The sequence below is a fragment of the Nomascus leucogenys genome, chromosome 21, assembly GCF_006542625.1.
Source record: "Nomascus leucogenys isolate Asia chromosome 21, Asia_NLE_v1, whole genome shotgun sequence".
Classification (NCBI taxonomy): domain Eukaryota; kingdom Metazoa; phylum Chordata; class Mammalia; order Primates; family Hylobatidae; genus Nomascus; species Nomascus leucogenys.
In genome coordinates this window covers 79961498-79977632 of record NC_044401.1, presented here as the reverse complement: position 1 = coordinate 79977632, position 16135 = coordinate 79961498, and the positions used below count along the sequence as shown (strand labels likewise).

Sequence of the window (16135 nt, the reverse complement as noted above, 5' to 3'; positions counted from 1 at the left end):
ACCTTAGTGGACATCAAAGATCTCATTCAAATGACATCTACTCACAGACTCAATGAATTCTGCTTCATGAATTCAAAAGTTAATCAAAATTCACACTACAAATTCTGTCACTAATCGTCACAGCAGAAAACTAGAACCTCTCCTTGCCCACCAGTTTTACACTCCACCCCCAGAGAATAACAGACAACATGCTGTATCTTCCAGTAATTCTTAGGATGTTATTGATGTATTGTTTATTTTTCACGGAGTCCATGCACTTAGGAGGAAACAGGGCATAATATATATGCACTTTCAGAAAACTGTTTTAATGTTATAAATAATATCCAAAACCACTAATGAGTTTTAGAGGTGGCTGCCTTGCAGCAGGGAATTAAGCACTGGAAAGCCAATCAACAAATATTTATTTTGCAAATTCTGTGTGCATGCCTAAAAAATCTTATTCCATTAGTAAAATAAGTCCATCTAGAAAAATACATTAATTCAACGCATATTTACTCCACACTCACATGTTGCACCACAGCTCCAAGTGTGAATGAGGCAGAGACCCTGCACTCGAGTTAGGAAGACACAGCCAAGTCAATTGATGACTTAAACACAAAAGGACAGAGCACAGGATATGGTAGGATTACAGAAAAAGGGCTCCTAATCAAGCCTTGAGGGAATCAGGGAAGGCTTCCAGGAGGAAGCAAACTGATATGATTTCCAAGAAGGATTCATCCAGGGGGGAAAAATGGACAGAATCAGGGAAATACTATTGCTTAATCATAGAAGTTCACCTAAACCCCATGAAAGTCAGCAATAGTACAGTTTCTACCTGAAATACAGTCAGCCCAGGGTTAGAATATGTTCAGCTCTCATGTCATAAAATCCCTAAAGAACTTTCTGAAAAGCTAAGCCCACTGATAAGAATAACGGAAAAGCATAGCACCCCACAAACTAAAACATATTTTCCATTACAAACACATTTTCACCAACTCTGAAAAATCAAGTGGACATTTAACAGATCCTAGAAGACTTTGCTCCCTAATTGCCTCCCAATATCCTTCACTCTCATTAAACTACAGCATGACCCTCTAGTTTGGAGGCCCACCTTCTCTTTACTCAAAAATTTCCAAACCTAATTAGAGATAGTCTTAGAGAAAGATGATGGACTTAACAGACTGAGATGTATTTTCCTTCCTTGGTGTTTACATTATTTGACAGCAAGGAGCCCCAGTGCAGGAACTAGTTCCAAGCAAAGTCCCCAAAGAATATCAACAAGGAAAAACAGCCACTAGGCTGTATAAATCCACTTGCTACAAAATTCCAACACACACATAATAACCAGCACATGAAGCTGAATCCTTATAGGAAAACAATTCAAAATCCAGGTACGTTCATCAGGCCCTCCCCGTGTCATGGAAGACTAAAGTTAGTAGCTCTTCCATATGTTACGCTATGAAACAAGATGAAAATGGCAGAGAGGAAAATGAAATGAGCCTTCTGAGATTCATTCTTTAGTTTGTTTGTTCAAATACACGGCAGAAGAGGGTGCTTTCCACACAGAAATTATTCCGTTTTGACACACTCTAACTTAGGCTATTTGGAGGGGAATTGTCTGGCTCTGCCTTACACTACGCGCTTCCACAAGTCCCACAAATCATGTGGCTTTGGGAGAAGAGAGAGTTCAGGGAGCATTTACCCCGACCAAACCAAAAAGAATTAACAGGGATTAATTGGGGTTACATGGTCTATGTGCCAGTCAGAACAGCTTCCAGTGCGTTTCAGAATTTAAGGTGGGGAAAAAAGAAACAGAAAATCGGATTTCAAAACCACCCTTTAATGAAAAACTGTTAAAGTGATTTAACAAAATAATTGTCAAATTAGAAGCTGCATGTATTCTTAAGACATTTTGAACTCCACATTCTATCAAAATTAGGTAGAATATATATATATATATTCTATATATATTATCTCTCTATATATCTACATATAACCTATATATTCTATATATATAACCTCTCTCTATATATAGTATATATATATATACTATATATATAGATAGATAAAATCATAGATACACCATGATAATTTACTGAGAATACTAAAGGAGATGCAGAATAAAAAATATATATCTAGTCTATTTGTTAGAAATCAGGTATACCTATCTGCAACAGACAAAAATAACAATGGCTTAAGCAGACATGGTCTTATTTGCTCATATAAGTCTGAGGACCAGCAGACCAGAACTTGTCTGGCCACTGGCACTGTGGTCATCTAAAACCCAGGCTGCTTTCAGATTCTCTTCTACCACCTCTGTGATGGTTCGTATTCTCCTAGCCCAAGATGGCATTCCAGCCATGCCATTCACTGCCTAGGCAGCAGGATGGAGGCAGGGCAGGCTTCCAATCTTTAATGACATGTTCCAGAAGTTGCACCCATCACTTCTCATTCTCACTTGTCAGAATTTAATTACACAACCCCACCTAGAAACAAGGAGGGTTAGAAATGTAATCCTTCCTCTAGGCAGTTGTGCAGGCTCCCAGAAGAAACAGAGCTGGATTATTCAAGAAGGGTAAGCATCACAGGTAGTAGGAGAGTAGCCTGAGTCTAGAGAGAGTGAGTAGAGCCTCCATGAGATCTTGTCCTCTCTTCTAGCCCCTCATCTGGCAAGATTTACAGTGGGTTCCTGTGCCCAGGATATAGCACTGTCTTGATGGTTATAGCAAAGGTCCCAGTGGCTGCGCCTGGCTTGAAAGAAGTAAACAGCAGCAATAGCAAAGCTTGACCTCAAAATGATGGCGCAGACAGGCATAAAGAGAAGCCTGCCCATCGCTGGGTATCCTGAAGACCTTTCTCCAACATCTAGGGGGGAAATGTGGGCTTTCATTCAGTGGGCAGTGCCCACACTTTCATTTTGACTAGCACATACATTCTGAGTATGTAATCTTCTATTGGTTAAACTTAGTTGTACTCTCTCACTTTGTACCTTTAACACCACATACAAGACTGCTTTTGATAAGGAATAAGGACAGGAGATCCTTTTTTGTCCTATGACACCAACTAGCCTGCAAAAAAGTATTACTGTAGATTGGTATTGTATAATATTACAAAGAATAGCACTAGCCCAGGTGACCTGACACTTCTCTATAATAATTTTCTCTGGCACATTAATTTACACTTGCATACATATCACTGAAGAAAGGTATTTGGGATTTCTATCAGGACAGTAACAGGCTTGAAATTAGTGTTGAAAAACATTCACAGCCAGGATTTCACCCCCTGCCCCTGGGTTCTCTATTTTAGCTTTCTACATTGGCAACTTTCAACTTTTGCTGCTCAATGCAAATAATAACTAGCTTAATGATTTAGAAGAAAATATTCTTGGAGTATGTTATAGTTGTATGTTAACTGCAAATGGCTGCCATCTCCAAATAATTGTCTGACACTATGTCTGACTGTCTGTTCCTCCATTCTATTGATCTCTCCTATGAACAAAGCAGACAGATATGCAGGTACAGCTCTTTTAGGAACGAATTGCCCTTTCTCCAAGCTGACATCTTTAGAATTAAGAACTCAGAGCCAGCCAATGTGCATAACACCTCTCCCCTGCCACATGCTTACGTGGGTCAGAAAGTCAATCAAATTCTATTTCACAAATAAAACTAATTCCTATGAGATGGGAGGCTGCATTAATATTTCTAAGACCAAATATTCTCCCTCAAGTAATATAAATTTGTAGGTATGACTTTTCCCAATGCTCTATCGACTTTTCATGGTATATGAAAGTAATTAGGCTTCTCTGAAAGCCAGAGCTGCGTTGAGAACTATATTTGAGTAAACACAAAGGAAAAGCATTTTGAGTGTTACTTTTCATGTTTCCAGAAAAGTTAACATCTATAAAAATATTGTTTCCAGTTTTCTGTATAGAAGTCACTGAAGGAGGATGTGTGAAAGTCTGTGGAAATAGTATACTGGCAAACTGCCACCTGGCATCGCACGGAGCTCTGTTCTAACTCAAATCTGGCCAGGCCGCAAGTCAAGCTGTCCTACGAAATACAGTACACACATACAGTGAACACAACCTTTGTAACTCTAGCCCATGGGAAGCTGAATGTTCAATGGACAGTGTCCAGACTATATAGAAAAATAGAACACTGACCCACCACCTGCAGAAACCAGTCGAGGAAACCACAACTTTTGCAGCCATCGGCCCCAATGGTTGGTACTTAATCAACAACTGCCAACTTCCCCAAGTATTGCCCCCTGCATCCAACACAGGATCAACCAGCGAAAGCTGACTCCGATCACATAGGACATCTGGCTTCTAGGTTAGCCACCTCTAGCTTCCTGTGCCAACAGCCTCAAGTCAGGGCACACCTGAATCCTCCTCCTCCCTTCCTTCTCCTCTCCGCTTCCAACACCATAAAGGGTTTTCTATTCCCCTACTTCCCTTTGAGTCTTCACCAGCCACATGTGATGATGGCTGACACCGTTGTTCTAGAAAGCCCAGAATAGCCTCTGCTTCTTCTCATTTGCGTTGCTTTTTCCCCCTATACCTGGTTCTCCCTGGGGGCCTTCTATCCTGCCTGGGCCCTCTGCTAGGAGTTCCCTTAACTTTTCCCTTCTCCATCCTGCAGCATCTTCATCCTTCCCTGCTTCCAAGGGCTGTGTTTCTGTAGATGAACTGTTTCTCCCCTATTCGAGGCCACTCCTTCCAACTGTATTCTTTTTTCATTATTTCTATTCCTTCTTCCTGGACCTTCTGTTTCAATCTATTGTGTCCCTTTCTGTGTCCCACACATGCCACTGGGACAGCAGAGGAACAGTCCCAAAGCGTCCACCTGGCCAAGCACAGTGGAGCTACTGTGAGGACTGGATATAATGAAGCAACAGTCTGGCCTCACCAAGAAAAGGGAGCATTACAGATTGATTCATCTGCATTACATTTCAAGCCAAAGTTGAACAGTCCAGATTTGGATGCAAAGGGAACAAAGAAAATAGCTAGGAGCCAGTAGCAACCAATTCAGGGGTCAGAGTGGCAGGCATCAAGAAAGTAGAATGGACAAAGGTGAGCCAATGAGGAGAAATTAGGAGAAAGTGAAACATCAGTAGGCAGAAGGCAATTGTTCAGGATTAAGCCTGAGGACACCATGTTAGTCTTTTTTTTTTTTTTTTTTTTTTACTTGGCGCCTGTAAATTGCAGTGAGCCATGTATTAAAAGGAAAGAACATGGAGGATCACCAAGCATTTCTGTCCAAAATATATATATATGCACATATATGTGTGTATATATGTATACACACATATATATGCATATATGCACATATATATGCGTATATATGCGTATATATGCACATATGTATGTATATACACACACATGTGTGTATATACACGTGTATATATACGTGCATATATACGTGTGCATATACACACATACACTATATACACACACATATATACACACATATACGCGCATATATACACATATATATGTGTATATATATGTAGATATATGTGCGTATATATGTGTGTGTGTGTGTAGTGTTTGTATGTGTGTGTTTTAAGAGACTAGGTGTCACTCCTGTTGCCAGTGCAGTGGTGCAGTTATAGCTCACTGAAGCCTCAAACTCCTGGGCTCAAGTTATTCTCCTGCTTCAGCCTCCTAAGTAGCTGTAACTACAGGCATGCACCACCATGCCTGGCTTTTTTTTTTTTTTTAAGAGACGGGGTCTTGCTGTGTTGCCCAGGCTGGTCTTGAACTCCTGGCCTTAAGAGATCCTCCCACAGCATGGGAATTATAGGTGTGAGCCACCATGCCTGGTCCCAAAATATATTTTCCTTTACAATACAGTCTATAGTTAACATCCAAATCCCATGCAAAGTATAGTAAAACACCTCTTACCAGCTTCTTCCAGGGCTCAGAAAAACTTCTCTCCATTTTTGCCTCCCTTCTGATTTCTCCATTAATTATTACTGCTCTATTAATTCTTCTTTCTTACAAATAAAAGTACACTTACCCATGATGAGCTTTTAAATAATCAACTTCTTTTTCTCCTGTAATTAATCAAAAAAGTTCTGGGAAGAATATTCTAAACACCCAGACTCTACTATCTCCTCAGTCAAATACAATGTTGGCTTCTTCCCTCTGCCATTCTTAGACAATTCCTCTCCAAGTTCATTCGGGCCCAAACCTCATGCCCTCCTTCAGCACTCACAGGCTGCAGGCTCTCCTGAACCACCTTGAAGTTTCCAACCTTGGCCTTGCCAACACTGCACTAGCCTTCGGGATCACTCTTTTTCAGCTCAGCTATCTTTCATTCTTTCAGTCCTGCCCATCCCTCTTTTACCATCCCTCAGTCTCATCTGCAATGGAAATGTGACCTAATCTCCAAAATCCTTTCCAATTGCTATCTCCTTCTGGATCTCCAAAACAGACAAGATTGAGGCTCCTGTTTGCTGTTCTTGGTGTTTGAATCACTCCTGCAGCAATTTCCTACGCAGTCTCATAGTAAAGGAATCTGCACCCCTGTATTCTACTTCTCACTGGGACTGTAAGCTCCTTGTGGGTAATGGCTAAATCTTATCCATCTTTGTATCTCCAAGTCTAACAATAGTACTAGACACATCTCAGGTAGAGATTCTGGAGTGTCACTGCCTACAGAGAGAGCATGATAAGAGTTTCTATCTCATAATACAATGCCTAGCATGCTGGCTCTTACCATCATCATCAAGAGATGAGAGTTAAATTAAATGAACCTAATAACATGAAGACAGATGTTAGTATTGTTCCCCTGTGCTGTTTCTACTGTATTTGATTTCAGATATTTTAGTGAAAAAAATGTGCTTTGAACTATCTAGATGACACCAAAACTCAAATTTATCAGAGACCTCTGGTATTCTGTTTTGTGCAGACAGACATACTGTTTCTCAAATTATTTTACACAGCACCATCCCCACCTCATTTCCTGTGCTTATGGACAACGGAGGCTTGCAGAATCAAAGTATGTCTATTTATTCCGTAAGAAAATGGGAATAACTATTAAGATAATGGTTGGGGGAGGAGAAAGTGTACAGAAAATAATTAAATCAAACTCACACAACATTAATATGGGGGAGAAGAGATTTTTTTCAAAACCCCGCCTCCCTAGAGCCCTAAACCTTTTCATTGGTTTCCAATAATAGTGAGAACTTTTCTTATAAAATTGTTTTACAGCAGCTAACAAGCAGTAAATGTTTAATCATTATACACACTTGGGAGAGCAGCATTGTTGTTTTATAGATTTAAAAAACAGGGGCTCATACAGATCTAAGAGCTTTCTTCTTGCACCTAGAAAGCAGCAGAACCATATCTTGAACTGTAGTTTTTCAGAGTCAGGAGTTCTTACCCACTGTCATTCATATCCATACCATTCTCCAAAAGACTCATGTAAGAAAATAATCACCATGCAAAGAAATTATCCAGCTCTTCATGAAAAACTCTAGTTCAGTCTCTAGGAAGACCCAAATGACACTGAACTCTAAGTCTCAGTCTCTAATGCCAAGGAAAGGTCAGGAAATTAAGACCCTCAAGTGTGAACATGGGAGGGTAACTCAGGCTCCTCTTCTAACAAAGTCTAAATGGGAGTTCATCAAACTGTTTAAAAGCCGATCTTATCAATCTAACTAAACCTAATTCTTTTTGCTTTATCTGAAACCCCATTTTAAAGTTCAAAATGACCAAGCTATGCAATTTGTATGCAGAGAAGCTAAGCAGCCAAGAGACATTGAGCCAGGACTCTCTGTCTAGTAAGTTAGAGGAAGAACAACGAAAGTAGATTGCCAGATACAAAGAAATAAGCAACATCAGAGAGATACCAAATAAAAGAATGTTGACAGCTGTTGGCTTCAGGAAAGCCACGGAAGAGTCATACACTGAGGAATTGGCATTTCAGCGGAGGAGGTTTAGATCATATTCTTTCATCTTGAAAGTATAAAAACGTCTGGAAAGATGTACCATCCTAAGCACCCGCCATCGATGTTAGATAGCAGCAATTTAATTCCAGCCTTCATACTGCAGAGCACATAGGAAACTTAGTATTCAGAAACAAGATCGGGGGGACAATTTAAAGAGAGGGCATTTTCCAGATTAATGGATACAGTTGAATAAATGTGTTCTCTGCTTTAAAAATCCCCCAAAATAATTAGCAGGAAAGGTAGCGATCATGCAAAATGTTGACTATTTTTCAAGCTGTGTTTTCTCTCCTCTCAGAATTATTAATAAACTTACCACATTTTGGTTAAAGTATTTGCTCACAAGGAGTATTAATTTTCCTAAAATGAATAGGGTTATAATATTTTAAAATGTATTTCACCAACAGAAATTAATTTGTATTGAGTTTTTGAGGATAGATAATTCCACTGGGCAACAGAAATCACTTAATCTTCCATGTTGTTGCAAGAGCAAAGAAAAGCAACTGCATTTTAGAAGTTTAATCAGAAGTAAAAGCAAGTTTACATAATGATATACCACACTGCCGGCAAGTAATAAAGATAAACATCCTCGCATATTATCAGCACCAAAAAAACAGTCAAACTTCGCTTTGCTTACAGATTGCAGAAACTTCTATAGTATGAAATGGCTTTTTCAGATACCACTTCTGAGTTTGGTGGATTTTTTTCCCAAGAACTTGTGGTTAGGATAATTTGAGGCATTACAGTGTAGACAGTGACTTTCCCTTGTATTTGAGAGAAGTTTGTACAATTCAGACATGACTGTGTTTGCTTTTAGCAAACATACTGTTCACATTTTGAGAAAAACTGCTGATGCAGTCTGATGAAAGTGTTCTAGCAATGCCAAATCACTGACAGATGTGCTGTCTGCCAAGGGATTTCCCTAGGAATGTTCAAATTTTCTTCTGTTTAGAGAAAGTTCGTTTAAAATCTGCTAAAATGTATTAATGTGCAGTGTTCCGCTGTAGTTTGCTGTGGGGCATACCAGCAAAAGAAAAGTTACAGGAAGATTTGTACTGGAGTGCCCACCAAAAACTTGATCCAACCAGATCAGAAACCTGCCCAACCCTCGACCTTCCAGAAGGGAGAGCTCATGTACTCTGTAATAACTTGCATTGTCTATAATTTTATTGTGTTAGAACACAAAGGGGCTATTCTTCCACACTCTTTTAAAAATATACCTGTTGTTGAAACTGCAGTCTAGAGAGATTAGGTGATACATCCATAGTTGCACAGTCAGTTGGCCAGTGACAAACAATGGGGTCACCTGCAAATATCAATAGAATTACGAAAACAAAAGGTAGTTCTTACCAATGAGTTTTGCATGAAGGATGTGAGGCTCAAAGATAAGATACTTTGAGTACGGATCTAAAACTTTCATTTGTTACTAAATCAATGTTTTCTATATTTCCTAAGATGACTATTATGTGGGAGCCAAATAGCAGAAACATCATCACAGTTATAAACTTAACCATTATGGGGAAGATTAACATGGCTTTCATTAGTGAATTAAAATTCACTTCTGCATGTTGGTACAACAGTAAGACAATATCACCACTGTACCCCAAGGAAGTAAAATGCTTAATTCTTCTGTTAAAAAGGACAAGTTAAAAAAAACAGGAATGCAATACTACTAGAAGTCCGAATGGTACCAGCACATACACACTGTCCCAGATCAATGAGAATGCTCACCTACTACCTGAGAAGTATAATAATGAACAGCTCTCGTTCTTGCCCATCTAAACTCCCTTTCTTTAGGTCAGGAGTTCTTGACCTCAGCACTATTGACATTTTAGACCAAATAATTCTTTGCTGTGAAGAGCTGTCTGTGTACTCTAAGATATTTATGGCCACTACTTACTAGATGCCAGTAGCATCTCCTTCCCAGTAGTGACAACCAAAAATGTATCCAGACATCACTAAATGTGTTCAGATGGGGGAAAGGGAGATATAAAATCACTCCCTTTTGAGAAACACACCTTTAAGGAAGCAGCCACTTCCTCACTCTACTGGTAGGGCTGCCATTCACATCATATGCCCAGAAGGCACTTAGAGCTCAGTAATCTCATGGCCATGGTCTTCCCAATATCCACAGATCCATCCTGCTAAAAGCACCAGTGACCAGCTCTTCTCTGGGACTTGTTCTTTAATTCTGTATCCTACACAACACTCTCCTAAACCTCTTTTTTCCATAAGTTATTCAAAGTTCAGTCTGCTACTTACAAACGAGGAAGCCTACTTAATTTAAAAAAAAAAAAACTAAGCAGCAAAAATAATTGTTTTCATTTGTGTCAGTAAGAAAAAAATACTGCATTTGTCATAAACTAATAGTAGAGTAAGGCAGGATTATAGAATCACACTCCCCACCTCCACCCTGCAGGAAACTAATTTTAAAAAGCAAGAAAATGATAACGATTTTAAAAAGCTAATACCTAACCCAGAACCTATAAAACCAATAAAGTGGTATGAGCTTTGCTATAAATTTTGAAAGCATAAGAAAAGAAAACAAAGATTCTGATAAGGTCAGCCCCACCAGCTCACCCTAATCCAACCCTACACACACCCAGAAGCAGTACTAATCAAAGAAAGTAAGTAGACAGATTCCTGAAGTTTCTCAAAACTACCCTAAATATGAAAAGGTATGGACTGAGGGAAGGGGCGTGATGAGGCAAACCCAGACAAATTCAAGAAAAACAACTTTGTTACAGAAGCTCCTACATGTCATTTTAAGACCTTATCAGGACTATAGTACATATTGTAGGTGTTCTTTTTATGAGAAGATGCCCCCTCTGGGCAGACCAAATTAGAAAAATTATCCCTCTCATGAGCGGATGCAACAACCCTGCACCAAGCATGCTTTTTTGTAGGCAGAGCACAGACTGGAATTGAGCTCCCTTCCGGGCCCCTCAGCCATGTTTCTCCATTCAAGGACAACCCGCACAGCAGCAGTTCACAGCAGCCCTGCCAGCAGAGGCTGGAAGGGTCCCCAGAGTTTGTTGACTTCCACAGCAATGTGCCAAGTGACAGAACCTTTCAAAGCCCAAAGACTGCAACAGTGCTGGTTGAGGAATGGGCCCAGGGACAGAATATTAATAGGATCTCAGAAGATACAGCAGGGATCAGGTCGCCCAGTGTGGGCTGCGCTCTGCTTCCCCACAGCCTTCTCCATCCTCACCTTCCACATTTCCTACCGCAGTGGCTTCCTAATGTCAGCAAGTTTCAGAGCTGCCTGAAAGCCTTGTGATAAAACAGGTTACTGGGCCACATCTCCAGAGTTTCTGATTCAATGTGTATGAGGTGAGGGCCACGGATTCCCCTTGTTAAATGATGTTGCTGGTCTGAAGACCACATTCTGAAAATCAGTCATCTTTAGAAAAGTATGTAAAAAGCAGCAGCTAGCCCTCGAACCATAGCTCAGAATAGGGAAGACAAACTAGTGTCAAGGAACTTGAAATCAAGGAAGATGAAAATCAACTCACACCAGTTAAGAAAAACAACAACAACAACAACAAAAACATAAAACACCCATCTTAATAGTGAGCAGGATAAAAATAAAAGGCATGACTACCATGCAAACTTACTACCTGAATGAGGAGACGGTGGGGAATGGCAGAAAGAAAATAACAGAATGCAAAAGACAGATGAAGAACTCAGCTGAAGAAAATGTAACCGAAATTAAACAACAGCTTCCCCATGAGTGTTTCATAATATTAAGGAAACTAAAAAGAATCTTCAATAACAGCTCAAAATTGAGAAGACAAAACACAAACAAGGTATTGAAAAGGAAATTCCAGAGTTAAGGAAGTACTCTGAATATATTAAATACCAATAAAAACTTAATACATTCATTAGAAACAGAAATAGAAAAAGTCAAAGCTGAAAACTAAATTACCATGATGGAGAAACTCAAAATAATTTTACTGAATACATGAGAAAAAGGCAAGGAACTTGTTCAAGCAAACAAAGCAAGCATTAATTTGGAAGACAGATGAGTAAGCCAAGAAAATAATCATCAGTGTCCCTGAAACACTGGACTGTAAAAAGAAAAATTCTCAGTTTTCACACAAAACGTTTCTCTAAAGTGAAGAAAGAACTGAATCCATGGGTGGAAACGATACAGTATGTTGAGAAAAATTTAACAATCAGCACTGTCATCCTAATTAAGCTATTACACATCAAGGATAAAACTAGAGTTGTTCAAGCATCTAAAAAGAAAGCAAGTCGATTACAATAGGGAAAAGAATATCAGCCTGGCCTCACACTTCCTACAGCAACAGTCAATCTCAGAAAACCATGGAGCAATGTCTAAACTTCAGAGAAAAAGAAAAGGTGACCCAAGAATGTCCTATCGGCCAAGTTGTTATTCAAGTATAAAGGTAATAGGTAGATATTCTCAAAAGTGAAAAATCTCAGAGAATATAAGCTTCATGAAACTTTCTTGGAAAGAAAAAAAATTGCTTGATGATGAGAAGTACCCAGCTAAGAGATAAATCAAAAGAAACAATCCTGGCATCTAGAAGCCACGGTAAAAAGACTACCAGAGCTAGATCCAAATAAAAATACAACCAGGACTAAACAAATGGGAGAATGACATTTGCACAACAGAATGAGCATGTTATGAGCCTGTGCAATGGACTGAATACTTATGTCTTCTCCAAATTCCTATGTTGAAATCCTAACTTCCAAGGTGACAGTATTAGGCAGTGGAAGTCATGAGGGCTCCACTCTCATGACTGGGATTAGTGCCTGTACAAAAAAGACCTCAGAGAGCTAGCTAATAGCCCCTGGCTGTAGGTGAGAAAATAGCAAGAAAGTACCATCTACTAATGAGAAAGCAAGCCTTTGCCAGACACCAAATCTGCCGGCACCTTGATCTTAGACTTCCCAGTCTCTCTAACTGCAAGAAATAGATTTCTGTTGTTCATGAGCTTCCCAGTTTATGGTATTTTGCTCTAGCAGCCCAAACGGACTAGGACAGCCTGTCAGGGTAAAAATAATGTGAGCAACATACTTGGAAGCCAGTGAGAGAGGTAGCTGGAAAGAAATGAGTAATCATGTAATCTCTCCTAGTGAATAACATCTAAGATTGGTGTAGTTAAAAACTCATAAAAACTCCAACTTTTGAATGTTTTTATATTTTTTCTTAACCTTTAGAAAAGTCTTTAGGAACAAATAGCTTTAATGGTGAAAAAATACATATCTGAAGTTCAACAATTCCTTGGATTTCACTTTCAGCTTATTTTTCTTCTGTTAAATTCAGGTAAAATTAAATTTAACATCTTTATGGATAAAGCAGATATATTATGGTCTCTGAATTATTCTCATGCTTACAATGTTAATTCTTACTATCTGTCCATTTTACTATCTTCCTTTCTGTACATGTGTATTAAGAGACGTTTAGGATGATGCTCTTCAACTGTTCAGAGGGTATTTCTCGGTGGTGGGATTTAGGGGATGGTGTTGCTTTCTTCTATATAATTTTGTATATTGCCTACACTTTTTAATGATGAGCGTAAGTCGCTTGTAAAAATATACACTCACCACTCTTAAAATGAATACACGAAATATAACACCACTTTCCTGACACAGTGAGTATAAATGAATTTCTTTCAATGAGCAACATCATAAAGTGCCTCTCTGGGTAAGGCATCATTCTGAATATCCACCCTCACTGCAAAGTACACTAGAAGTGAATGATACATAAGCATGAGTAGAATGTATCCAAGGCAATAACACTATAAGGCTCTGTTTCACTTTTGTAAATAGATCTCTGGCTTAGGCTCCTTTAATTAGCAGTACCTAACGTTTCCTGAGCATTTGCTGTGTGCCAGGCCGTGTGCCACCATACTTTATAGGTATTTTGTTATTTCTCACAGTAACTATGAGGTAATAATAATAATGGTGACGAAGAGAATAAGAACAGCTCAGATTTGCTGAGTGGCTATTATGTAATAGGCACTGCTCCAAGTGCTTTTCAGGCAATAATTCTTCAGTAGGAAGTACTTCTAGCAATGGGAATACATTGTGCAGCAGAAGAGAAACCTAGCAAGGTCAGCTTTTAAAAATACAAGGATTTACATTCAGTACAGTGAGAGAAAGTGCACAGGTGAGTCTGGCCTTGGGTAGAGAGAAAACATAAAAAGAAAAAAACTGGCAGAACCACAGAATTAATTAAATACTTTTGACCACAAAAGTGAGGGGAATCAAGGGTACAGCAGGCTCCGACCAAGAAGATATAAAGGCCTTGGTCATGGATGAAACTGGAAACCATCATTCTCAGCAAACTATCGCAAGGACAAAAAACCAAACACCTCATGTTCTCACTCATAGGTGGGAAGTGAACAATGAGAACACACAGGAAGGGGAACATCACACACCGGGGACTGTTGTGGGGTGGGGGGAGGGGGGAGGGACGGCATTAGGAGATATACCTAATGCTAAATGACGAGTTAATGGATGCAGCACACCAACATGGCACATGCATACATATGTAACAAACCTGCACATTGTGCACATGTACCCTAAAACTTAGAGTATAATAATAATAAAATTTAAAATAAAAGGCCTTAGTCAACTTCTGGTTGTCATGGAAACAGGATTTCAACCATTATAATGAGATCAAATCATATGCTAATAAAGAAATCAGTAATTAGAGTTGGGGCCATCCACAGAGCTCACCTGCATCTTGGGATAAGATCTAGAAAGAGCCAGAGATGCATTTTTGCCACAGATAAAGTCCCAAAAGGAAAGGTTTTAAGTATGAAAGGGTCAGGCTGAAATAACATACTCAGAAATATTGCTATTCTGAGTGTTGCTTCTGCTTTCAGCTCTGACCAGGTCACTGCAGGTAACAACTTATGTCATTTCTTATAGCTCTATTCCACTCATCAGCTTCTCTTCTATGCAGGAAGGAGCATGAAATGGGAAAAAAAAACAAGGTTCCCACTCTTGGTGTCCTAAGTGATCAGCCACAGGAAGAAAAAGATGTCTGCTTCTTTTCCCTCCCACTTACTATTCCCAGGACTCTGGATCTCTTCAGAATAGTGGGCAAACTGAGAGACAGCAAGTTCATTTAATCCTCAAAACAACCCTATGGATTCCATTCTGTTATTATCATCCCCATTTCACAGATTTCACAATGGAGAGGGAGGAGCAGCATTGAGGGGATCAGTAACCTGCCCAAGGTCCATTTTTACACAAGAGCTTTCTGACTCCGTTCAGGCTCCGCTCTCTGTGATTGTGATTTCTCTCATGTCGAAAAAATGCACATTTTTTAAGTTAGGATTTCTATGCTTAAGTATGTACCTTGGTTCACAACTAAGTCGAGGATTCTATACTCAAACACACACAGACACAGAGAGAGAGAGAGAGAGAGAGAGATGCAGTTGATTTTCCCCAATACTAATGTCCATGAACTGAAAGCTTAGGCAATAACAGTAGAGCCGCAGCTTCGGTTTGGTTCAGCTCTAGGGTACTGCTTTGTAAATTAAAGGTGTAATCCCTTAAAATCGCTGCAATAAAAGTGATTTGAAGCCATACTATTTGCAGTCATAATAGAAACAAATGCCTACTTACTACTCATGGCTCAGCTCTGGTGAGAATAAATCAATAGAGTAAAATGCTTTTAGCTTTCCAGAGAAAGGTTCTACCTGACAGATACCAAGAGATCAAATATTCACTCTGCTTAGGACAAAGAAGTGTACGGATTAGGACATATTTGAAAAGTAAGTTTGAGAAGGCACCAGTTTAGAACACGACCCTGAAAGACCTCTACCATTTATTTATATTTCAATGTATTCATTCCATTTCTTCCTGTGTCTTTTTATTCATTTGTTGATCTCCTTGGTCCCTGTGCTGCAGGCTAAAACTACAGCAATTAAACACAAGGTCCTTGCATCCAGGAGTTCTTCTAGATCCAGTAATGGAAACAACTAACATCATATACTATGTTGTTTTATATTCTGCTAGAGGTACGGACAGGAGGTGCTGTGGGAACACAGCTAATGGGGCACCTGGTCCTTGCCTATGAGAGTTTTGAGAAGGATACCTGAAGTAGAGTTTAGAAACTGACCATCACAGGAGATGGGAGAGGAAGAAAGAGAAAGTTATAAGGAATTCTCAAACTTTGAACATGTGAATGTCCTATATACATCTGTAAATAGTA

The 16135-nt window shown here is 39.3% G+C and overlaps 1 protein-coding gene across 7 annotated transcripts in view; it reads right to left on the bottom strand.

The window, feature by feature from the left end:
* The window catches only part of FHIT (fragile histidine triad diadenosine triphosphatase), a 1530527-nt gene that overhangs the window by 849376 nt on the left and 665016 nt on the right, over positions 1–16135 (bottom strand). The window lies entirely within an intron of this gene.